Genomic DNA, 26616 nt, shown 5'->3' with positions numbered 1-26616 from the left:
CGAGGAGCCTGCTTCCCCCTCTGCCTATGTCTCTGCCTCTCTCTGTGTCTTTCATGAATAAATAAATAAATCTTAAAAAATTAAAAATAATGGAAAATATTTTTTAAAAACTATATCCAGAATCTGATCACTTCTCATCTCCACCACTTCTACCAACTTGGCCTGAGCTGCCATCATCTCTGTCCTTGATTATGGCAATGCCTCACCACCATGCTTCTACTTTTATTCTCCTATACTCTATTCTAAACATAATGGCAAGATTAATCCACTTAAATTGTACTAAGACCACATCACTCCTGCTCAGCACCCTGCCATGGCACTCCATTCCATTCACAGTCAAAGGCCAAGTCCTAATCATGGCCCACAAGGCCCCGCATGATCTGGCCTCCCATTGTGCTGTCTTACTCGGCTTCCCCCTCATACATCCCACTCCAGCCACAACTTCCATATTGTTCCTTGAAAATGCCAAGCACATTCATATTTTAGAGCCTTTGCTCAGACTGCCCCTTCTTTCTGGAATTCTCCCCCCTACCCCAGATCTTTATGACTTGCTCCCTCTCCTCCTTCAGTTCTCCATTCACATGGTGCCTTATTTAAATGATTCCCTGGCCTCCGTATGGAAATTTACAACTCATTTCTCAGGAAGCCCTTTCCCTTTACCCCACTCTGTTTTTCTCCATAGTGATTACCACTTATCATTTAGCTAGTTCAGCTTTTATTCCTCTAGTATATTTGGGTCTCAACATGGGAAAAAAGAGACTTCCTTCTCTGCAGGAGAAACCCACCCCATTCTCTAGAAACATCCCTCAGTGTCAGATATCTCCTGTGCCTCCTTGCAAAGCCAGGTCTATTGAGAAGTTTGGGGTGAGGTAGGGGTTGGCCCCACTATTCGGGACAGATCACAACTAGGCAACTGAGCTGAACAACTTCTGGGCTCCCATTTAGTAGGTTCTGCAGTTTGGGTGGGCCACCTCCTGGCTCCAGTACTCCTGGCCCACCCCCCAATCTCCTTTGCTGCCTATTGCCATGTGTCTGTAAATTCTATGGGAGAGGGTCCTTCTCTGTTTCAATCACTGTTATTTTCCTAGCACCTACAACAGCACTTAGAACATAGTAGATGCTCAATAAATATTTGTGGGATGAATGAATGAGACTATGAAACGACCAAGGATACCAGGGTGAACTTGCCTTCTGTCTGCAGTTGAATCAGAGCTCTTTCTTTTTTTTTCTTTTTTTTTTTTAAGATCTTATTTAGTTATTTATTCATGAGAGACACAGAGATAGAGGCAGAGACACAGGCAGAGGGAGAAGCAGGCTCCCTGTAGGGAGCCTGATGTGGGACTCAATCCTGGGATTGAGATCACACCCTGTGCCAAAGGCAGGCGGTAAACCGCTGAGCCACCCAGCTGTCCCCAAATCAGAGCTCTTTCTACATTCTCTCCCAACCTGTTGGTTCTCGCAGGCTTGGCTTTCTCAATTCTTTTTTGTGTTGTGCCTCCTCCTATACCTGTTCCAGGTCTCCTCCCTGTTCCCAGTCTACAATCCGAGCCCCACCTGGACTGCCAGCACAGTTGGCAGGGGCCTCGACAACAGCCCTCATATCCTGCTTAAGTGCCTACTGTGTGCCAGGGGCCATACCAAGTGCGTTATACACGTTTTATTTAATCCAGAGAACAGTACGTGGAGGATATCGCCAAACAAAGCCAGCTACCCTCCACATGCCCTCAGATCAGGCCTCCCCGCTCAGGCCAAGGAAAGGGATGCTTTCTCTGCCCTTTGCACACTGAATGCTGACCTGCCCAACTGTCCTCCCTTGGATTTGCCTCCCATGGTCCCATTCAAGTGCCATCACAAGAAACCTCCCAGAGTCTCACCCCATTCATTGACTGTCCTGAGCACACCTGGGGGATGACCCACAGAAGGACGGAGGCCCAGATCTCAGCTGCCAATTGTAGCAAATTCTCCCAGAACTCAAATTCTCATCTTGCCCTCTGACAATCCAGCCCAAGGGACCCACATCACTGTGCAGTGCATTCTCTGTATATTTTGTCTCTAACCAGAGATTTAAAAATCTTCGCCTGGGAATGGAGTGAAAAGCATTTTTGGAAATATTCAAAACATGCATCCCTGTTCCTCAATGAGAACCAAAGCCGAAGATGTGACGTTTATAGGACATGTCAGTGGAAAAGATTACTTTTCTTAAAATACATTTGTTAAATGATAGGTAAAACAGCAAACGGATGGGAACCTACAACTGGGAGACATCACAGGAAGGGAGAAATATGATTTTTATTATAAACATATGCATTTTATTATTTCTCCCAGTGAGGATCGGTATTGAGAATCTGCAGCTGTGACAAGGCAGGGAGAGAGCCGTATTTTTAGACCTGTCACTTTAAAATATACCTTCTCCTGCTTTGCAGCGGCCTTTCTCTAAACAAGGCCCCCCTGGAGCCTGAACACGGGCAAAGACGAATATACATGGGAAACGAATGAGTAGCTCCCCCCACCCGCCACCGCCCTACACCCCCCCACACACAAGTAGGGGCCACACTAGAACTTGGCTTGGCCCCGCCCCCACGCAGGACCAGCTCCTGCTCCCCACCCCCCACCATGGGCTCAGGGCTTTGGGCCGCTGTGCCACCCATCTAGAGCCATGGAAAGCACCAGTGACTCCCCCATCGCCCCTCTCTAGTCCTCCCTGGCACCAAGTCCTGACGATTCTTTTTCCCCCAGAAGTCTCTTCCAATGAGAACACATGAGAGGCTACTGCTCAACGGGGCCACATGTGTGTTAGGGACACATTTCCTTTCATCTACACCACTTCCCCACGAGACCCACACCGGGACTAGCCCAGTTAACAGAGAAGGAGATGGAGGTGAGGCTTGTAAGTGGTGGCCATGGGGATTTGAACCCTGGTGCGTCTGGCTCCGAAGCCCTTGCCTATGCCATCCGCTGTGCCATGGCTCCTCCTTGTCAGCCGCCAGCCCAGGCCAGATGCTGACCACCCCATCCGCATTGCTGTCGTCCCTCTGCCCACCTGCTCCGATTTGTGCATACAGAGCCACAGCCTTCCCACGGTCCTGTGAATTCCCTGTGAATCCTATTCCAGAATCTTCACTGCGGCACTGAGCACCTTCCCTGAGCCCACTTCCATCTCCAGTTTCTCTCCACCAGTTAGTCTCCGTCACCTCCTCCTGATCGACCCACATGCTGGCCATGCCCATTCCTGCCTCAGCATCTCCACTTGCGCTGTAATCCTCTACCTGGAATGCCGTTCACCTGTTAGGTTCCTTCCCAAGCCTTCACTGATGGCGCCACAAAGATATGGGCCCTTTCCCACTGGCTGGATCTACAGAATCTACACCCTGTTACGACATCTTCGAATTGTCTCGCTTGTCTCTCTCCTGCCCACGACACATTGACGTACCACTTCTCTGGCGTCTGGCCTGGCACTATATTGGGGATGGAACAGGTGCCCAGTGATTTCTGGCCTGTTTTGACTCGACTCTACAAAGTACCATGCTAATGGGGTTTCCCCAAAGCAGAGGGCTTATGGGGAGGGATGTGACTCGTATGGAAGCCACCACTTCCTTCACAGCAATGCCAGCATCTCCACAACCGAGCTGGCTGTTCAAGGAGCTGAAAGCACTGGATCAGGCCTTTCAACCAAGTGCTTTGGTCTGTTTGTGTCCTTAAGCCAACCAGTCCCTTTCTTCCTTGTGGCATCCAGAACCAAAGGCCTGGCACAAGTGGGAGTGACAGGCACTTTATTACTGACATGTCATCGCCTACATGGGGCTGCTCTGCCGACAAGATGAGTTCTCCAGCCACTTTGCAAATGCCTGAATTATGGGTTTACTCAATCTTTCATGCTGCCAGGCTCAACATTTTCGTTTACTGCTCTTGTTACCCTTGGCATGGTTTCCACACTGGGGAAGGCAGAGTTCTCCCAGGCTCACAGCTCCCTAGGGACTCCAAAAAAATACCTTGCCTTAAACTTCAGATCTTCTTTGGTTCATAGGAATCTCTATCCCTACCCACGCCCACCTGCAACAGGACACTGTTGCAGTCTCAAGCCTGTGGAGAACAGTCTCCATGTCCACGTCTTGGTCCTTGTTTTCAAACCATTTCCTAGTGAAATATCATCATTTTGGGAAACAAGTCTGTCAGGAAGTCATTTCAGGCAAAAATCAAATCCACAGCACTCCACACAAATAACAAACAGCCTGCAAAGCCCTTCAGTGGGACTCCAAGAACTGCCATTTGGAAGGGAGGTCAGGAAGTAGAGCATAAACATCTGGTGTTCTAAAAGGCTGGCCTGGGGGCTGTGTGCAGATGTGAGAAGCCATGGGCTCCATGGCCTGGCCTCTGAGTATCTTCTCTTTATTTTTTTTTTCCCAGGATTGATTTTTGGCCACCAGGGCACTGAGTCACCCAGACCTCAATTAACACTGGAAATGCTACTCAAACAGATTGACTATTTATCAGGGTGATGGGCCATTTTCACTGAGTATTTATTTTTTAATTAGCCAAAGTGCTAATTTGCTTAGCATTTCTTGGCATAATTGGTGCTGAGAGGTCTTTAAATCTTCAGATGGTCCCTTTTGTCACTCACTTTCCAGCTCCTTGGGCATTCTGCAGAAATGGATTAACTCAGTATAGTCCAACACCTTTGTTTCCTGAAACTTGTGTGAAAACAAGCACTTTGACTCCTGGAGTGTCTCAAAAAGAAGATGAGTTAACAATAGTAGACTCTTCTCAAAACACCTTTCATTGAAAGAGCACAGTGTGTTTCACAAATGTTAACTACTTAAATCTCCCCACACACCTGCATCCTGAATAAGCGCCATCCAGATAGCTCTCCCTGGATGAAATGTAGTTCCATCTAGAGTAAAATTCCCATGCGGAAGCTATAATTGCTTGAGTTGCAAGTTGATGGACAGTTTTTGGTTAACATCCAAAAAGTTGCTGATGTTGTAACGAGATCTTCATTGGAGGTCCCATTGGATCAAGATCTTCCTTTTCCCCCATCTAATTGGAAAGATGATGCTTCTAGGCCTGCATTTCTCAAGTGTAACCTACGGTCTGTAAGGTGCCTTCACTTTTCCAGTGGCTGGCTTAAAATGCAAGAACAGGATGTGCTTGACGGTTGGGTGAAGATCCTAGCCAGAGCAAAACACAAATGGGAGGTGGAGGCAAAGGCTGGCCAAATTCATTCTGGCTTAACTGCTAAAAATTCCCCAGATGGTGATACCTGGGTGGCTCAGCAGTTGAGTGTCTGCCTTTGGCTCAGGGCATGATCCCGGAGACCTGGGATCGAGTTCCGCATCAGGCTTTGTGAATGGAGCCTGCTTCTCCCTCTGCCTGTGTCTCTGCCTCTCTGTGTGTGTGTGTCTCTCATGAATAAATAAATAAAATCTTTTTAAAAAATCTTTTTTTAAAAAATTAAACAAATAAGTAAAATAAAAAATAAAAATTCCCCAGATGTTAACTGAAAGAACTGGGAGTTCCACTAAACCACTGCTGCCACCAGCCTGGATTAAAAGGGATGTGGATGGATCCTAAAACCTAAAGAAAGGTAAGGAAATCTAGCCACTTGGTCTAAGAAGGCAGCTATGGGATGCCTCCCTGGCTGGCTGAGTCAGTAGAACATGTGACTTTTGATCATGGGGTCGTGAGTTCAAGCCCCACGTGGGGGTAGAGATTACTTAATTTAGAAAAAGAGAGAAGTACAATGTGACAACAGAGAGGTGGCCTCATTTCCTCTTTTCATTATTCAATTAATGATACATTAAGAACTCTTCCAGCCCACCTTATTCCCCCTTAAAGGCGCTTTCCCCAACACCCTTCCTGTAGAAGGCTCAAGAAGTTCAACATGAAGTGGATTTCTAGGGTGTTGGCCCCCAGGAGTGATTTGCTTGCTTGTTTCTTTTTACCATGGTTCTCCCTCCCTTGGGGAAGCTTGACTTACTTGGCAGCTGACCTTGGTAGAGCCTTCAAACGCTACTCTGCAATCTTATTTTTGCCCTTAGCCATCTGCCCCTCCCATTCACCACAATGACGAATCCAAGACTTAACCACTCTTCAGATCTCCAGCCCCACCTCTGCTTCACTCACTCTTAATGGGATGCCTTGCAGATGTCCTTATAGAAATACATGCTGTCAAATGTGAACTTTCTTCTTCCTTCCAGTGTCAGCAAGGGGTAGCCCACCTTATCTCCAGTGTCTTGATGTCAATCCCCCCACCCCACCCCGGTGAATCCTTGATACATGGCTCATCCTGTCTACCTTCCATGTCTTCAAACTTTCCCTCTCTGCTTACTTCCCACCTCCAGCCCATAATTATACCCAAGTCCCAATTTGGAGGAGTCATCTTCTTTCACTTGCCCTTTAAATGGGGGAGGAGGTTCCTTAGGGCTCTGTCCTAAACTTGCTCACACTCTCCCTATTAATCTCATGCATTCCCATTGTTTCAAATACCTCCAAAACACCAAATTATCCCTCCAATAATATCCACAGCTCTCTTTCTCATTTTTTATGAGGTCCAGGCCCGTATTTCCAAATGCCTTCTGATGACAGATAGCTCCACCTTAATAGCCTAGTCTTTCAAACTTCGTTTGTCCAAATTGAAGACATCTGTCCTACCTCCCACTCTCAACCAGGTCCTTTACCTGTTTTCCCTCTCTCACCTGATAACAACAGCAACCAGACACTTGGATCCATAACCTGGAAACCACCACGATAACTCCCTGATTTTGCACATTACGTTGGCTCTTTACCTGTCCATTCTTCTTCTTTAATATCACTATCTAATAATGGAATTAGATAAAAGCATTATTAATGCTAATTCCATTCCCTCTCCGAATTTTAGGAGTCATGTAGTCATGTCATGTCAATTCTACCTATTAAAACAATTCCAGTGGCTTTGTTCTTTATTCATCTCCCAGTTTACTTATTTTTAAAAAAATTTTATGTATTTGTTTGAGAGAGAGAGTGTGTGTGTATGCACACAAGAGGGGTGAGAAGCAGAGGGAGAAGCAGGCTCCCCCACCAAGCAGGGAGCCTAATGTGGGGCTCAAGCCCAGGGCCCCAGGATCATGACCTGAGCCGAAGGTAGACACTTAACTGACCCACCCAGGTTCCCCTAATTTACTTATTTGTATTTATTTTTTTTAAGTAGGCTCTTCACCCAATGTGGGCTCAAACTCATGACCCCGAGATCAAGAGTCACATGCTCTACCGACTAAGCCAGCCAGGCACTTTTGCACTATTTCAGTAGTCACCTAACTGGTCTCCTTTCTTCCTCTAGGCCTGTCCAATCTGTGCCCCATACTGTAGAAACAGGAGACGAGTTCTTCTTCTGAACTCACGTGGTACATTATATTCCCTCTACTGTAAGTCAGTACTTAGAAGAGCACATACTATATATTATAATTACCTGTTGACATAGCAGTGAGTCTCCCACTGGATTTAGAGCTGCTTGAGGGTGGGCTCACTCTTTAATCTGACCCACTTTTAATTCAGAGTAAATAAATGTGATTCTGTTTTGTGGCATCTAATAAAAGACACTGTCACTATACCTACCAGAATGGCTAATATTTTAAAAGGCAGATAATACTGAGTGTTGGAATAACTTGAACTCTCTTACATGGCTAGGCAGAGTATGAATTGGTACAAACACACTGGAAACCTATGGGGCATTACCACAGATAGGTACAGATAGATATATATCTGGAGATGGAGATAGATATGAATAAGCATATGAATAAGCAATTCGCTTTTAGATATATTCCCAACATAAATGTATACACATGTGTACCAAAAAGACATATACAAGGGCATTCATACAGCACTGTTCATAGTAGTTCCCAGATGGAAACAACACAAATGTCTGTTAACAAAAGAATACTATAGGGCATTGAGAAGGAAAGAACTATTTCTATTAAAATCATATGGATGGGGGCGCCTGGGTAGCCCAGTTGGTTAAGCATCTGCCATCAGCTCAGGTCATGATCTTGGGATTCTGGGATCAACCCCTGAGTTAGGCTCCCTGCTCAGTGGGGAGTCTGCTCCTCCCTCCTGCTTGTGCTCTCTCTCACTCTCTTTCTCAAATAAATAAATAAAATCTTTTAAAAAATGCATGGATAAATCTCACAAATACAATGTTGCATGAAAGAATCCAAACAAAAGAATATATGCTGCAGAATTCCACTCACACAAAGTTAAAAGACAGGCAAAATTCCTCGACAGCATTAGTTGTCACATTAGTGACTACCACTGTGAGGGGAATAAATGCCTGGGCAGGGACCTGAGGGGCTTCTACAATGCTGGTAATGTTCCATTTCTTGATCTGGGTAACGGCCACATAGCTGTGCTCAGACTGAAAATTCATCAAGCTGATCCTTATGATTAGTGTGCTTTTTATGCATATATTACACTTTGTTGAAAAGTTTACTTTAAAAAGTGCATGTCTTGAACAATATTAGCCTTCTTTCCAACTTTTTAAAGAGTTCTTCTGGCTTTGAAAATTTTAAGGCATTTCACGTACAAGTTGTCTCTTGAAATCCTCTCCTCCATTTCAAGTACAGCTTTCATCTCTTCATAGTCTATTGCTGTTCTCCAGATGGGGCTCTCTGCTCTTCATCTGTCTCTTCCTCTCCACCCTCAATTCATCCTCTCCACTAACGCCCACATCTGTTCACACCCTCCTCCTCCACTCAAAATCCTTTAGTGGATCCTCTTCATGGAACAAAAGGCACCGAAACAGCCGCGGATTGCCAAGATGGACGACCACGAGAAAGAGGCGTCAGTGAGAACACTTTGCAGCTGGGTGAGGGGAAAGTGTCCTGAACAAAAATATGAAAGGCAAGAAGGTGAATAAGCCCTGGAGGGGAGTGATGGGTTCAGATTAAGACATATCGAAGTTAGTGGCTAACAAAATTAGGTAGAGGAGGATCCAGGTCTAAAGATCTAATGTTAAACAGCTTAACAATAACCCACAACCCTCCGGACCCACTGGAGGGTATTATGCTGAGTGAAGTAAGTCAATCGGAGAAGGACAAACATTACATGGTCTCATTCATTTGGGGAATATAAAAAATAGTGAAAGGGAATAAAGTGGAACGGAGAGAAAATGAGTGAAAATATCAGTGAGGGTGACAAAACATGAGAGACACCTAACTCTGGAAACGAACAAGGGGTGATGGAAAGGGAAGTGGGCCGGGGTTGGGGTTACTGGGTGATGGGCACTGAGGGGGGCACTTGACGGGATGAGCACTGGGTGTTAGGCTATAGGTTGGCAAATTGAACTCCAATAAAAAATATACAAAAAAATAAAGATCTAATCAAAGATTCAACATACTGGAGTAGTTGGATAAGCAGGGAAGAATGGTGAATAAATACCTCAGGTCAAACTTACACAAAGGGAGCCTGATTCTAAAGAACAAGGAGTCACTTCTCATCAGGTGTTTTGACCCTGAAGGAAGTGATTCCCCCATACACACTCACACACCATAGTTGATCACACCTGAAAACTCAAATCAGGGCAGCAAATAACAGCTATGTTGTACTAACTCAGTGTCCACTCCTCACCTCTTCCATGGGCATCTAACAGCAGTTAGGACATGCAGCTGGAAGGGCCACCCAGAAGCTGTAGTGACTCACAGTGGCTCATAGAGCTATCTGTGTGACCTGCCTAAACCCCCAGCAGACTCCAGGGCTGGGACTTCCTTCCATCAGAGTCGCTAATAGCCAGGAGTCCGCAGAAGAAACCACAGCCTTTATCCCAAATCCTCAGCTCTTCCCCAAGTATATAGGGCTGAGAAAGAGACACTGGTCCCTCTATTCTATTATGGCAGCAGGGCTGGGTGCTGAGGCCCTTCTGGGGAGGAACTTACCCTCAAAGGTACCACCTCCCAGTACCATCCCCTTTTAGATCAAAACTCATTTTTCAATCTGTCTTTAGTAAGTTTGCCAACCCTTGATTCTTAAGCCCAGAATAACTCTCTTTTGTTGTTTATTATATATTGCTCAAATTGGGTTGGGGGAGTAGCAGGTTATCATATGTCTATAATATGTTCCTGTCTTAGTTGTAAGAATTTTTTTAAAAGATTTTATTTATTTATTCATGAGAGACACACACACAGAGAGAGAGAGAGGCAGAGAGAGAAGCAGGCTCCATGCAGGGAGCCCGATGTGGGACTCCATCCCAGGTCTCCAGGATCACGCCCTGGGCTGCAGGCGGCACTAAACTGCTGCACCACCTGGGCTGCCCCTAGTTGTAAGAATATATATATATTCTTATTTTCAAGTACAGCTTTCATCCCTTTATAGAGATGAAGTACAGCTTTCATCTCTTCATAGAAATATATATATATATATATATTTCAATGGTTATATAAACACATTTGGATATAGACACACATGAAAATATATATATATATATATGTGTGTGTGTGTGTAAAAAAATGGGGCAACTGGCTGGCTTAGTAGAGCATGCAACTCTTAATCTCAGAACTGTGAGTTCAAACCCCACATTGGGTGTGAAGCCTACATAAAAAAATATATATTTATATATGAAGAAATGGAAATAAGTATACCAAAATGTTAATAGTAACTGTCTTTTAGAAATGAACTTATGGGTAGTTTTATTTACTTCCTCATGTTTCTTCCTGTCATATCATTTTTTAAATGCACATACCTTATTTTTTTAACATGATAAATTCCCCCACTGTCTTCTTTTACTCAAAAATTAAAAAGCATTTCCTGGGATGCCTGGATGGCTTAGTGGTTGAGCATCTGCCTTTGGCTCAAGGCGTGATCCTGGACCCTGGAATCAAGTCCCACATCAGGCTCCCTGTGAGCAGCCTGCTTCTCCCTCTGCCTGTGTCTCTGCCTCTCTCTGTGTGTGTCTCTCATGAATACATAAATAAAATCTTAAAAAAAAAACAGGCAGATTTTGGATAGGAGCTGAAATGGGGAAGAAAGGACTGGCTCGGGGTGAGTTTCCATTTTTACAGCTTACAGCCTATGCCCAGACTACTGTTGTAGCATGGCACAAGACAGCTAAAACTCCAATAGAAAACCTTATTCTAAAAAAAAAATTTTTTTAATAAAAAAGAAAAAAAGAAAGAAAACCTTATACTTTTCTGGCCTGAAGAACCAGATGTCAGAACCTAGGGTAACTACCGCCACTTGAAAATGCCAGGAGAGGGATCCCTGGGTGGCGCAGCGGTTTGGCGCCTGCCTTTGGCCCAGGGCGCGATCCTGGAGACCCGGGATCGAATCCCACATCAGGCTCCCGGTGCATGGAGCCTGCTTCTCCTTCCGCCTGTGTCTCTGCCTCTCCCTCTCTCTCTGTGACTATCAAAAATAAATAAAAAATTAAAAAAAAAAGAAAATGCCAGGAGAAAAAAAAATGCCAGGAGAGGGCAGCCCGGGTGGTTCAGGGGTTTAGCAGCGTCTACAGCCCAGGGCGTGATCCTGGAGACCCCGGATCGAGTCCCACGTCAGGCTCCCTGCATGGAGCCTGCTTCTCCCTCTGCCTGTGTCTCTGCCTCTGTCTCTCTGTCTCGATTAAATAAATAAAACCTTAAAAAAAAAAAAGAAAAAAAAAAAAGAAAATGCCAGGAGAATCCTGGAAAGGAGAGAAGCAGAACAGAAACGCCACAAGTTCTGTGCATAAACTTAGCCAAGGCCTCTGGCTGACCCCAGGACCCTTGAACCAATCATGCATGCCTGTGGCAGACTCAAGTCACATTACAGCTAGGGCTAATAAGATTTGAACTGATAATTGAGCTGATGTCCTCCATAGGTGAGATAGAGTTTGCAGTCTGAACCTATCCAAGTAAATTGCTTGCTAAAACAAAAAACAACAATGCTTTTTGGAGGAATATGCTAGAATCCAGAGTCTCTACAACCTAGCAATCACAATACCCAGTATATGATCAGAATTACCAAATATGTAAAACCAGAACAAACAAAACAAAAACAAAAACAAATAGGAAAATGTGACCCACCCATTATTAAGACAAAAGACAATCAGTTGAGCTCAACAGAGAAATGATCCAGAAGTTTGGAATTAACAGGTAAAGGCTTTGAAGGAGGTTTTATAACTATGGTCAATGAATTGAAGGAAAATATGCTTGTAATGAATGTGAAAAAGAAGGAAATCTAAAAAAAAAAAAAAAGAGAGAGAAACTATTAAAAAAATGAATGACATTCTAAAACCAAAAAATACAGTATTTGAGGAGAAAACCCTGAATGGACTCAAGAAAGGAATGGAAAAGACAGAGGAAAAAGTCAGCAAATGTGAAGAGAGATCACTAGAAATTCTCTGGCCTAAAGAAGAGAGAGAACAAAGTTCAAAAACTAAAATGACCAGAACCACAAGGATCAGTGAGACAGTATCAAAAGACCTAACATACAGATAATTGTCCCAGAAGGAGAGAAGAGGGAAGAAAAAAAATTTAATAATGGCAATACATTCCCCCAAATTTGGTGAACACCAGACAGGATAAATATGAAGAAAACCATGCCTAATATATCATATAATCAAGTGGATGAAAGCCAAGGATAAAAAGTAAATCTTGCATGTAGCCAGAGAGAAACAAAATATTATATATAGGGGAATGATCATTCAATTGACCATGGTCTTCTTCCCAGAAACCATGAAAGACGAAGACTGTTGGAATATCTTTTAAGTGCCTAAAAGAAAAATTGTTGGGGGGATGCCTGGGTAGCTCAGCGGTTGGATGCCTGCCGGGATCAAGTCCCACATCGGACTCCCTGCGAGGAGCCTCCTTCTCCCTCTGCCTATGTCTCTGCCTCTCTTAATCTGTGTCTCCCCAGAACATAAAGACTCCTAACTCTGGGAAAGGAACTAGGGGTGGTGGAAGGGGAGAAGGGTGGGGGGTGGGGGTGAATGGGTGACGGGCACTGAGGGGGGCACTTGACGGGATGAGCACTGGGTGTTATTCTGTATGTTGGCAAATTGAACACCAATAAAAAATAAATTTATTATTAAAAAAATCTGTGTCTCTCATAAATAAATAAATAAATCTTGGGAAAAAAGAAAAAATTGTTGGGGTGCCTGGGTGGCTCAGTTGCTCAAGCCCCTGCCTTTGGCTCAGGTCATGATCCTGGGGTCCTGGGATCAAGCCCTATGTGGGGCTTCTTACTGAGTGGGGAGCCTGCTTCTCCCTCTCTCTTTGCCTCTCCCCCTGCTTGCGCTCACTTGTGCGCTCTCTCTCTCTGTCAAATAAATAAATAAAATCTTAAAAAAAAAAAAAAGAACTAAAGAGAAACTGTCAACAGAATTCTATAACCAGTGAAAGAATCATTCAAGAGTGAAGATGAAGGGCACCTGGCCAGCTCAATTGGTGCAGCATGTGACTCAATCTTGAGCTCCTGAGTTCAAGCCCCACGATGGGTGTGGAGATGACTTAAAATAAAAAATCTCTTCAAAAACAAAGTGAAGATGAAACAGACATTTCGAATAAAAGAAAACTAAGAGAACTCATTGTCAGGAGACCTGCACTCTAGGAAATAAGAAGTTCTTCAGATGGATGGGAAATAATATCAGAGGAAAACTCAGAAATTCAGGAAAGGATGAAGAACATAAGCAATAGCACCCAAATATATACTCAGTAATCAGAGGGTATTTATTTAGTCAAATGTCTAGATAGAAAATACTGCAAGGGGCTTAAGGGCTTACAAAAGATATCAAAAGAATTTACAGAAAAGACAGGATTCATATCTTCTCAGTAAAGCCTTAAGCAGTTTCCTACTATTAAAGACATGGTTAATCTCCCTTCATCTTCACTATAAATATGTGAAGGCTTTAACCAGTGTGGCTGAAGGAGGTGTCTCAGAGCTGGTCAAAAATGGATCGATTCATATATGTCTCAAGGAGGTCTTTGTTTCATGATGGCTGGTCTGTACTAGGATGGCGGCTTCTCTCTTTGGGCCATTTTTTTTTTAAGATTTATTTATTTATTCATCATGAGAGATACACAGAGAGAGGCAGAGACACGAGCAGAGGGAGAAGCTGGATCTCTGCAGGGAGCCCAATACAGGACTGGATCCCGGATCCCAGGATCATGCTCTGAGCCAAAGGCAGGCGCCCAACCGCTGAGCCCCTTCAGGGCCATTTTTAACGCAATCTGTTGCTTTCCTACTTGTCCACAGAGGATACAGGTGCAGGGCTGGATACCTGGAAACTTCCAGTTACAACTAGAAGTGTGATCTGCGTATAAAACTCCAATGAAATATGTTTGTTAAATTTTTTGAATTCAAAATAAAAATTATGATGAAATAGTATCTGAAAACAATTATAAAAATAATTTTCAAACACCATGCTGACAGAATTGTGGTGTTAGTACAAATTGTTGCAACTTCCTTGAGAAACAAAGTGTTAACAAGAACTTAAAAATGTTCATTCCACTTTTGGAAATTTAATTCGTTAAAAAAAGCCAAGAAGGGGGCACTTGGGTGGCTTAGCCAGTTAAGAATCTGACTCTGGATCTCAGCTCAGGTCTTGATCTCAAGGTCATGGGTTCAAGCCTTAAATTGGGCTCCATGCTGGGTCTGGAGCCTACTTTAAAGAAAAAAGGGCACCTGGGTGGCTCAGTGGTTGAGTGTCTGCCTTTGGCTCAGGGTGTGATCCTGGGGTCCTGGGATCGAGTCCTGCATCAGGCTCCCCACAGGGAGTCTGCTTCTCCCTCTGCCTGTGTCTCTGCCTCTCTGTGTGTCTCTCAAGAATAAATAAAATCTTTAAAAATAAAAAAAGAAGCCCTGCTTATGAAGGTGTTTAATTCAATATAATGCCAAATAGTATGAGGATGAATACTGGGAAACACTTGAGGCACCTGAGTGGCTCAGTCAGTTAAGGGTTTGGACTCTTGATTTTGGGTCAGGTCATGATCTCAGTGTTGTTGGATGGAGCCCTGCATCAGGCTCTGTACTAGGCATGGAACCTGCTTAAGATTCTCCCTCCATCCTCTCTTAAAAAACAATTAGGTAACTATTGAAATACATTATAATGAAAAATAAATAATAGCATATGAAAATGTGTATACTCTGATGCTCAGTAACAAAACAAAATTACAAAATTACATGTTTATCATGATTACGATGGCACAGCATATGCATATTAATTTGAGAAACTATTGACCAATTACTTTGTACCAGGTATTGTCTGTGTGTAGGAGACACAGAGGTGAAAAACCATGGTCCCTGCTCTGCAGAAGATTCGGTCTAAGTGCAAGTCATACAAAATGAAATGTGTGGGGCACCCGGCTGGCTCAGTCAGTGCAGCATGTGACTCGACCTCAGGGTTGTGGGTTTGAGCCCCACGTTGGGTGTAGATATTCCCTACAAATAAAATCTTTTTTAAATAAGTGAAAAGTGGGGCATCTGGGTGGCTGAGTCAGTTAAGTTTCTGCCTTCTGCTCAGGTCATGCTCCCAGGACTGCCCCAGGTCCCACGTTGGGCTCCCTGCTGAGCAGAGAGCCTGCTTCTCCCTCTCCTGATGCCTGCCGCTTGTGCTTTCTCTCTGTGTGTCAAATAAGTAAAATTTAAAAAAAAAAAAAAAGTGAAGGGCACCTAGATGGCTCAGTGCGTTAAGTGTCTGCCTTTGACTCTGGTCATGATCCCAGGGTCCTGAGATCAAGTCCCCGATCAGGCTCCCTGCTCATGCTCTCTCTCTCTCAGATAAATAAAAATCTTAAAAAGATGGGGGATCCCTGGGTGGCGCAGCGGTTTGGCGCGTGCCTTTGGCCCAGGGCGCCATCCTGGAGACCCAGGATCGAATCCCACGTTGGGCTCCTGGTACATGGAGCCTGCTTCTCCCTCTGCCTGTGTCTCTGCCTCTCTCTCTCTCTGTATGACTATCATAAATAAATAAAAATTTAAAAAAAAATCTTAAAAAGAAAAAGTGAAGTGTTCTAATCTACAAACTGCTTTTGGAGGGCAGAAGGAACATTAAAGCCTGCTGAAAAGCAAGAGAAGACTTCACAAAGGAGCTAAGACATATGTGGACAATAATGAAAGGGAATATAAAGAACAGAAATCAGTTATATCAGGGCAGAAAGATTAGGAGTTATTTATCTTTCCACTTTCAAATTCTTTATAATGTTAAATGTTTGCATAATAAAAAGTTGAAGATATAAAACCTTTTATATCTGGCCATTGTGGGAAAGCTGTGTGTGAAATAAACCACAAATGTATTGTAAATATAAAGAAAATACATTTTGAAAGAAAATGTCAAAGGTTCTCTGGGCATCTTCCTCCTCACTTCACATCGGGATGGGCCAGGCAGCTCTCCTGAGTGGGCAACAACATTTCCTGCCCCCCCACATGACATAACACTTAAAATATGCACCCCCACATGGTGGCCGATTTACCTCCTTCACTAGGATTATTAATGGTCTCAAGTCTTCAGTTTGGGGGTTTTGCTTTGTTTTTTACCTGAAGCTAGGAAGTGGCCATGCCAGCACAACTCCTCACATTTCCAAGAGGCAATACCAGTTTCATGGGCTGAATAGTTGCCCCACAATATGTGTCCATGTCCTAACCTCCAGAAACTGTGATTATGACCTGACTTGGCTAAAGGGTCTTGGCATATGTAATTAAGCTGAGGATCTTGAAATGAGATCATCGTAGATTTAGGATGGGCCCTAAATCCTGTAACAGGTGGCACAGAGGAAGATTTGGGACAGGACACATAGGAAAAAAGCTATGTGAAGATGGAATCAGAGATTGGAATCATGCAGCCCTAAGATAAGGAATGCTTAAAGCCACCAGGAGCTGGAAGAGGCAAGGAAGGTATGATGGTTAATTCGAAGTGTAAACTTGGTTGGGCCATAGGATACCCAGATATTTGGCCAAATATTACTACTTGGAGTGTTGCTGTAAGGATATTTTAGATGATGTTAACATTAAATCAGAGGGCTTTAGGTAAAGCAGACTGCCCTCCATAAGGTAGGCAGGCTTCATCCAACCGGTTGAATGCCAGAATACGGGCACCTGGGTGACTCAGTGGTTGAGCATCTGCCTTTGGCTCAGGTAGTGATCCCGGGGTCCTGGGATCAAGCACAGCATCAGGCTTCCCACAGGTAGCCTGCTTCTCCCTCTGCCTCTCTCTGTGTGTCTCTCATGAATGAATAAATAAAATCTTTTTAAAAAGGCCAGAATAAAATAAAAAGGTGATCTCACCCCCACTCCCAGCAAAATAGTTCAGCAGACTGACTTTCGACTTGATGATCTGAGACATTAGCCTCAAACTGGAACATTAGTTCTCCTGGGTCTCCAGCCTGCCAGCCCACCTTGTAGATTTTGGACTTGCCAGCCTTCAGATTCTTTTTTTTAAAAAAAGGTTTTATGTATTTATTTTGAGAGAGCGAGAGAGCACGAGAACGCAAGCACAGAGGGAGAAAGAGACTCCCCACTAAGCAGAGCCAAATGTGAGGCCTATCCCAGGACTCTGGGATCATGATGTGAACCAAAGGCAGACACTTAACCGACTGAGCCACCTAGGGCACCCCAGCCTTCATATCCCTTATGATAAATCTCTCTCTCTCTCCATAGAGAAAGTATATACCCTATTGGTTTTGTTTCTCTGGAGAGGCCTAACACCCCAGGATACTCCTCTAAAGGCTTCAGAGGAAGATAGCTCTGCTGGCACCTTGATTTCAGATTCCTGGCTTCTGGAACTGAGAGAACACATTCAAATTGTCTTGAGCCTTCCACTTGGTGATAATTTCTTACGGTAGCCCTAAGAAACTCTGAGAGTCACCATGGCCTCTGACTTTTCAAGGGTCTGGGCCAGGTGGCCTTTGGACTATTTTCAGAAACACGGACTTCCATGGGCATTTTTAGGTCCCACATAGGAGTCAGGGACACGTGCAGGAGTAAGAAGACACAATGTCAAGGAAACACCCACATAGACCTGGATTCAAATCCTGATTCTAGGGGTGCCTGGGTGGTTCAGTCAATGAAGCATTTGCCTTCGGCTCAGGTCATGATCCTGGAGTCCTGGGATCGAGGCCCTCATCGGGCTCCCTGCTCAGGAGGGAGTCTGCTTCTCCCTCTCCCTCTGCCTGCTGCTCCACCTGCTTGTCCTCCCTCTCTCTCTCCCTGTCAAATAAATAAATAAAATATTTTTTAAAAAATCCTGATTCTAGCACTTAGCAACGGTGGGGAGGGGGTGGCTCATAAGAGCCTCACTTAACCTCTGTGAAGCTATCTCCTCATCTAAGCAATAGAGGCTCCTCTGAGGAATAGAGGTTGTGGAGGTAATGAGCCTGGCCCACAGCACCGATGATAAATTGTGCCTCTTCTCCTCCTCCCTAACCCCTCCTACCCCCCTACATTAGCTCCATTGGTTATCCCACCTGGACCAACATCCCTTGACTCCAGGCAGAATGAGTGCCTTAACCATTTCTCCAGGCCTGTGCAGTGAGAACTGTTCTAGCCTCAGGAGGAGGCACCCCTTTACTGCCCCCTACCAAAGTCCTATTCGTCCTGAGAGGCACAGTTCTCACTCCCCTGCCCCAGGAGGTCTCCCAATGCCCGGGTCCGGGACCTCCCTCCCTCCTCTGAACTCCTATTAACACATTCTCTGAACAGTTCCTCTGGCTCTTAGTGGGTTCTACCTCTCGCTGCTTCTCTTCCTGTCTCTGCAGCCAGTTCCCAGCATGCAGTCGGGCAGTTTGGGAACTGGAAACCATTTCGCACAGAAACAAATTATGGATGATTGTCAGACTAGCAAAAGGAGTACTCAATGCTCTATCAGGCTCCGAGTTTCTGGAAAGCAGGCCTCACATACATTCCAAGTATGATTATTATGATCCATTATGCGGAAGGCGGAGCAAGGTAGACGGTGCCCTCTGTTCTGGCTGCACCATCTTGCAGAACCGCCTCCTGGGCTAATATCCACGCAGCCTTGATCTCCCTCTTTGGTCCCAGCAAGGCTGCCTGCCCCTGGCCCAGGGCCATGGGGCCCTCCGGAGGTCTGACTCACAGCGCTATAAGGGGCTTCAGAGACTCACCAGGGCCAGGCCCCTGCTGCCAGGCAGGTCCAGGACACGACCACCCAGGCAGGTAGCTGAAGATGTCAAGAGAAAGGCCAGGGGCCCAGCTGGGCACCTGGCACAGAGCCCAACCAGCCTGAGGGACAGGAAGTGCTTCCCCAAGATGCAAAAGGGAGGAGTGGGCCTCCTTGCCCTTGTCTGTGGCCTGGTGGCAGTGGCCACAGGCGGAAGAGGGACTGGCAGAGTAGGTCTGGCCCTACAGGGAGCCCACAGTGAGCCAGGGCATCTTTCCTGGGACCCTAGGACAGGGCTGCCTTTTCAGCCCCAGCTGGAACCTGGACAACCACTTGCCCTTCGACTGGGAGAAGGCTCAGAGAAGGGAAGCCCCTCCCTCTGCAGTTCAGGGCTGGGGGCTCTTCCTCTCGCCCTCGGGTGGTAAAGAGCAGCTCAGTGCTCTCCCTGGGGCTCAGGACAGGACTGAGGTCGGGGTCTGGGTCATGTAATTCCATTTAGTATCAGCTACCCAACCTTCACACTAGAATTATCAGCATCACCTGGGAACTTACTAGAAATGCAGACTCCCAGGAGCACCTAACTGGCTCTTGATCTAGGAGTCTTGAGTTCAAGCCCCACATTGGGAATCCAGCTTACTTTAAAAATAAATTTAAAAAATGTTAAAGTCTTGCTATTAAAAAAAAAAAAATGCAGACTCCCAGCCCCCACCCCCACACCTACTCAATCAGAATCTGCATTTTAATAAGATCCCCAGGTGATTGGTATGTGCATTCAAGTTGGAGAAACCCCACCTTGATTGTTAAAGACAGACTGGAATAAAACCTACATTTGCAATCTGATGAGCTGGGACTGCGATGGTGGTTCCGGACTTGGGCAAAGCAGAAAAACTTGGCCATAGCAAAGCATAAAGGCTTCCGAGGCCAGGCTGGGGTCAATCAAAGCCAAATTCACTGCAGCCCACAGCAACCTTCCGAAACACTCAGGAGGTGGAATTTCCAGCTGGGATCCACAAAGGACTTCAGTGATGAGTGTCCGTAACTAGCTACTGCTGGGTATTGCAATATGGGTTTGTCTTATCATCAACTAGACTGTAAGGGTTAAAAGGCCAGGAATCCTACTGTATGAGTGTATATATTATGGTAGAAAAATGGTATATAATGAGCACAAGCTTTGAAGTAGGCGGACCTGCCTTCCAGGCCCAGAATTTCCACTAACTTACTGTATGGTCTTTGAGCCATGGCACAGTCTCTAGAAGCCTGTGAGGTCACCTGTATTACTAGTAGTAGTGAAAACCTACCTTCCAGGATTGTTGGAAGATGAAATGAGTAAATATCAAAAATGTACCTGGTTAGGGGCACCTGGCTGGCTCAGTCAGTTGAGCCTCTTTCCTTGGACTCAGGTCATGATCTCAGGGTCCTGGGATGGAGCCAGGCTCCCTGCTCAGTGGGGAGTCTGCTTCTCTTCTTCTGCCCTCCCCACCCCTGCTCATGCTCTCTCAAATAAATAAATAAAATCTTACAAATAAATAAATAAAAATGTACTATGTAAATAACAGGCACTCAATGAGACAGTTACACACTTCCCTATGAATCTCCCAACCCCCCGTGCCTAGTTCCAGCCAGGCACATTTTAAATGCTAAATAAAAATATAACAGGTAAATAAAAAGATGCTAGGTAAATAAAAATAGGCCAGGTGGGATCCCTGGGTGGCGCAGCGGTTTAGCGCCTGCCTTTGGCCCAGGGCGCGATCCTGGAGACCCGGGATCCAATCCCACATCAGGCTCCTGGTGCATGGAGCCTGCTTCTCCCTCTGCCTGTGTCTCTGCCTCTCTCTCTCTCTCTCTCTCTCTCTCTCTCTATCATAAATAAATAAATTTAAAAAAATAGGCTAGGTGATGGATCCCCTAGATGGTCCTTAATAAACCACATTTTAAATAAACGACTCTTACTGTGAAAAAAAAATATTTTGAGCAGAATTTTGGTCTGATGCAATTTAAAAGAAAAAAAATGAAGGGATGCCTGGGTGGCTCAGCAGTTGAGCATCTGCCTTTGGCTCAGGTCGTGATCCTGGGGTTCCAGAATCGAGTCCCACATTGGGGTCCCTGCATGGAGCCTGCTTCTCCCTCTGCCTGTGTCTCTGCCTCTCTCTCTCTCTCGAATAAAAAAATAAAATCTTTTTTAAAAAATAAGGAAAGTGCCTTTAGGCACTGAAGAGATTAGGACTCAAGGGAGTAGAGCTGGTTTTAGCAGGAGACCCGTACAGGGTTATGAAGGTGGTCTAGGTGAGAGGTTACAGCTGCTTGGACTAGGGTCATGACAGGAGGTGTAGAGAAATGACTGAATTCAGAATATATTTTCAAGATAGCCATGATATGGCATATTAACATTCTTGTGTACATGAAATTAGATAATGAATGTAAAAGTTTTATCATATTCTGGGTATCAAGACAATAGACAACTATAAAAGACTAGAAAGAAATCACACAAATACAAGGGTTATATCCTAAGGTTGATATAGAAAATACTTTAAATTTCTGCTCAAAATTCAAGACACAGTAGTCAGTAAATTTATTTTTATTATTAATCTTTTTATTGATAAAATGAAATGTGTTGAAAATCTGAAAAAAAAAGAACACCTTACTGTTTTCTTAACTATTTTTCCAAATATCAAAGAAAATCGTCCTTGTTATGGGAATTTTTGAAAAACACAGGAAAGCAGTTTAGAAATCAGAGGCTCCAGTGTATTCAAGATTGAGCTCCACCCCTTACCACGGCACTGCTGCTACAGGTGTAATGGACATTAATACTGCTTTACAAGAGGTGCTGAAGACCGCCCTCATCCATGATGGCCTAGCACCAGGAATTTGCGAAGCTGCCAGAGCCTTAGACAAGGCCAAGCCCACCTTTGTGTGCTTGCATCCAACTATGATGAGCCTGTGTATGTCAAGTTGGTGGAGGCCCTTTGTGCTGAACACCAAATCAACCTAATTAAGGTTGATGACAACAAGAAATGAGGGGAGAGAGTAGGCCTCTGTAAACCTGACACAGAGCGAGAACCCCCTGCAAAGTGGTTGCTCGCAACTGTGTTTTTTTTTTTTAATTTTTATTTATTTATGATAGTCATACAGAGAGAAAGAGAGAGAGGCAGAGACACAGGCAGAGGGAGAAGCAGGCTCCATGCACCGGGAGCCCGATGTGGGATTCGATCCCGGGTCTCCAGGATCGCGCCCTGGGCCAAAGGCAGGCGCCAAACCGCTGCACCACCCAGGGATCCCTCGCAACTGTGTTATAGTTAAGGACTATGGCAAAGAGTCTCAGGCCAAGGATGTCATTGAGGAATACTTCCAATGCAAGAAACGAATAAATTAAAAAGTTGGCTTTTGTTCCTCAAAAAAAAATCTAAAATTTGCTACAATACCACCATCCAGCAACATACCACGTTGATGCTAATGTTTGGGAATATTTCCTTCCATTATTTCTCTCTATATATTTATATGATATAAAATTATTATCTTGGGACGCCTGGGTGGCTCAGCGGTTCAGAGTCTGCCTTTGGCTCAGGGCGTGATCCCGGAGTCCTGGGATCAAGTCCCACATCGGGCTCCCTGCATGGAGCCTGCTTCTCCCTCTGCCTGTGTCGCTGCCTCTCTCTCTGTGTGTCTCTTGTGAATAATAAATAAAGTCCTAAAAAAAAACCCCAAAACCTCTCACTTAAAAAATATATAATTATTATCTTTTATATTTATATGATATAAATAAAGAGGGAGAGAGAGAGAAAGAGGGGCACCTGGCTGGCTGAGTCAGTGGAGGGAGTGACTCTCAATCTCAGGGTTGTGAGTTCAGGACTCACATTGGGCGTAGAGATTATTTTTTTAAATAATAAAATATAATTTCTAAAAAAAAACTTAACTGGCTTTGTCTACTACAAACCCTCTAAGCCCACACGGTTTCTCTTTTAATTTGGAGAGAAAGAGGAGGTACTTGAAATTGAGCAGGAGACACATTCTCTCATTGATCTAGAGGAGAGGAAAGCATGTTTGGGCCAACAGAAATCCTTGCTATCTCCCATCTCACAGTCACTATGCTAGGCCTAAGAGGAGATGATGCCACCCTGAATGAGACAGTGGAGAAACTCTGAGACATGGGGCCTTCAAATAGCTGAGGATTTAGGAATCAGAATCCTTGCTAGGCCTTGCTCAGCAGTCTTCAGGGACAACTGTTCAAACTCAGGCTGGAATTCTGGCAGCCCTTGGCCCCCACTCCCAAAAGAATTTGGGGATGTTGAGCCATTGGTCTCTTGGCCATTGATCTTTCTCCTAATCTAGATAAATGCTGTTTCTCCTCTGTCCTTTGTCCAGATCTTGTTCTTGAACCCGAAGGCCCTAGGTTTGAAGTAGGAAGGCATGGTTTTGAATCCTCTTTTCTGCCACTTGGGATATACATATGCGGCCTTGGCTGAGACACTGAACCCCTCAGATAGTTTCTACATCTGTACAATGAGTATAATGATACTACGTCTCTCCTCGGGTTATTATCCATTGAGATAGCCTCCCAAAATATCAGGGAGACAGAACATAAAGACTCCTAACTCTGGGAAATGAACTAGGGGTGGTGGAAGGGGAGGAGGGCAGGGGGTGGGGGGGAATGGGTGACGGGCACTGAAGTGGACACTTGACGGGATGAGCACTGGGTGTTTTTCTGTATGTTGGTAAATTGAACACCAATAAAAAATAATTAAAAAAAAAAAGAGATAGCCTCCCAAAAGTGGGCATGGGGAAAGTATTCAATAAATGAGAGAGTGCGGGACTCCTTCCCCTATTGTATCTGATAGACTGTGTCGTTCCTATAATCCAAAGTTCACTTCTCTTTCATCCCTTCACCAAATCTTTGATGCTGATTTTGTGCCTGGAGCCCAGGCTCTGTTGCTTTTAACTGGTCCAAAGTGCTGCTTCTGAATCCATCTTTCTCGCACCAGCAACTTGGAGGGGGAGTGGCACTGTTCTTTTTCCCCCCTAAACTCATCCCTCACTACCCCTTCCCTTCCTCCCCACCAAGCACTGTCATCCATTTCTTCCCCTCACCCCAGCTCTCTGAAAATCCTGATGGGACAACCTCCCAGGCTTTATTCACTAAGCCATCTTTCTTCATTCAAATCCCACTCACTTCAAGAAGGCTTGCTTAAAAAACAGACAAAACCAGTAATAGATGATAGAGCGCACTGGGACCCGTGGGATGAGAGGATGCTCACCTGCAGTAGGTCAGAGTGGATATTGGTTCCATCCTTTGCAAAGCATCCGGGGAAGAGCGATGGAACCACGAACAAGTTCATGCTCATTGACCTGTTTCAATTTCGAGGTGACTTTAAGGAAATGGTAAGAAATTTGGGTGGAAAGGTGTCAAGCTAATACACATTCATGGTAGTGTTGCCTACAACAGAAGAACATTGGAGACCACCCAAAGGGCCAACAAGAAAATCCGTAAAATCCGTCCTATTGAATCCCCTAGGTGTAGTTTGCAGTTACTAAAATAATGATTATGAAGGATCTACCTAGAAAAGTTTACAGTGTGAAAAGCAAGGTACAAAAAATGTGTGTGTGTGTGTGTGAGAGAGAGAGAGAGAGAGAGAGAGAGAGAGAATGTAGAACTAACAAAAGCTTTGGGAAAGGATTCAAAGAACCCAACCGAAGGAGCACACAGCAAAATCCTAGGGGCTTCTGCGTTTGGGAGTTGTAATTACAAATGGGGAGGGGTTTTTCTTTTGCTGTGCTTTTCAAAGGTCTTCTAATGTGGTTATAATACTGTTATAAATATATGTAAATTATATATGTTACTTTTATAAACATGTATCTGAAGCCTCCCTGGAATTCAGGAATTCCGGACCAGGAGCTCCCTTCCCAAAGAAGGACCACCAGGCAGCAGCCCTCTCCCCCGGGGCCACGTCAGTCAAACCGCCAACAAACCAACCCCCCAGGGGACCCTATTTTGGGATCTGCTAATCCCCAGGCCAGCTCCCGGAAGATGGGCCGGGTCTGAGTCCTTCCTACGTGGGAAACGCAAGCTAAATCGCCGGCCTACCCCGAAACACCTGGAGGGGCGGAAGTGGGAGGCCACGCTCGGTGCCGGGGCTGTCGGGGTCGCCCGCCGCCGCCGGGGGAGGGGGGCGGGGAGGGAGAAGGGGAGGGGGGAGGAGGGAAGTGGAAGCGGAGTCCGGGAAGCCAGAAAGTGCGGCGGCGCTTCGGGATATGCCCAAGGGGGGCAAATACTTCGCGAGGAGCAAGTTTTAGTGGCGTTTGGAAAACTGAAAGAAGCAATTCAGGTGTGTGTGCCCCTGCCGAGACGGGGAATGAGGGCCTTTGCGAAGGCACGGACTGGAGTGGGGAGACAAAAGATCTGGATTGGGGCCACGGTGTTCGGGCGCTGGAAGGGACTTCCAGAGGGAGCGGGAGAGGAGCTTGGGTGTCCCTTGCGAGTGCTGCCTACTACGTGCCAGACGCTGTAAAAACACGATCCCTTTCATCCTCAGTGAACCTCAATCTGGAAAGTCTTATTGTCCTTGACTTTACAGGTGGGGGGAGGGGAACGCCGCCCAGAGACTTAACTGTTCAGGGTTCCACTCTGGCCGGGGGCAGAGCCAGGGGGCAGGCCTCGGGCTGTCCTGGGCTCCTGGGTCCTTTCTTCTAGATCCAGGCCAACCCCCCTCTTTTGCGGATGAGAAAACTGAAAGCCATCGAGGCTGAGGGTGAGGATTCCGCCTTGCTGCAGAGCTGATCAGAAAGAGGCCGGAGCTCCAAGCCCCGTCCTGTGGTCCCGGACCCAGCCGCTCTTCCCACCACCGCCCCGCCCGCGGCCTCTGCCCAACCTGCTTCTCTCAGGTTCCCCTGGTTGGGAAGCCCCGGTCCGGGTGCCTCCTGGCTGCTTTGCGATTTGGGACTCACTGTTATTAACGTCACTATTATTTTTATTTCATGGGATTGTTCACTTCTGTATCTCCTCCCAGGCTGGGAGTATTTGTGGAAAAACATTATCTGTAAAGTAAAGAACATGTAACTGAATACATAAAAGCTGTTTGCCCTGAGGCTTTATATTTGAAACTGAAGTCGGCACCACCATTGAGCGTATTATCTGGATGATATCTAATACCACCACTTTAGAGTGTGAGAATGAACTCTTTTCTTAAAAGAAAAAAAAAATCAGAAAAGAATATTGACCTTCCTAATGTTTCCCAGCACAAAGAAATCCATCTACTGTAGATTCCAAGACAGACCAGACCAATATGTTGACATGCTGGGCTCAGATTTCATTCCTGAAAATCTGGAACCTTATGCTGTATAAATAACATGATCTTTTCCTTCGTTCGAATCAAGAGAGAAAACAATTGCTGGCAGATCTCACAGTTTGCCCTCCCCCTAACTGTCCCCACAAGTCCTAACTTGCAACCCACAAGTCATGACTCGCATATTTTCATTTGAAGAGTTTTGAAATGTTCTGGAAATCATAGGGGGAAAGAGAACCAAATCCTCCTGAGAAATAGAGTAAGGGGAGTTTTTTTTTTTTTTAAGAAAAAAAA

At 45.2% G+C, this 26616-nt stretch overlaps 1 pseudogene; it reads left to right on the top strand.

The window, feature by feature from the left end:
- Nucleotides 1-21827: 21827 nt before the first annotated feature.
- Nucleotides 21828-22418, top strand: LOC112907868 (small ribosomal subunit protein eS12-like; annotated as a pseudogene).
- Nucleotides 22419-26616: the final 4198 nt, after the last annotated feature.

Source organism: Vulpes vulpes, chromosome X (assembly GCF_048418805.1).
Source record: "Vulpes vulpes isolate BD-2025 chromosome X, VulVul3, whole genome shotgun sequence".
Classification (NCBI taxonomy): domain Eukaryota; kingdom Metazoa; phylum Chordata; class Mammalia; order Carnivora; family Canidae; genus Vulpes; species Vulpes vulpes.
Note: the sequence above shows the minus strand (reverse complement) of the source record. Positions and strands in the feature narration are given on the sequence as shown.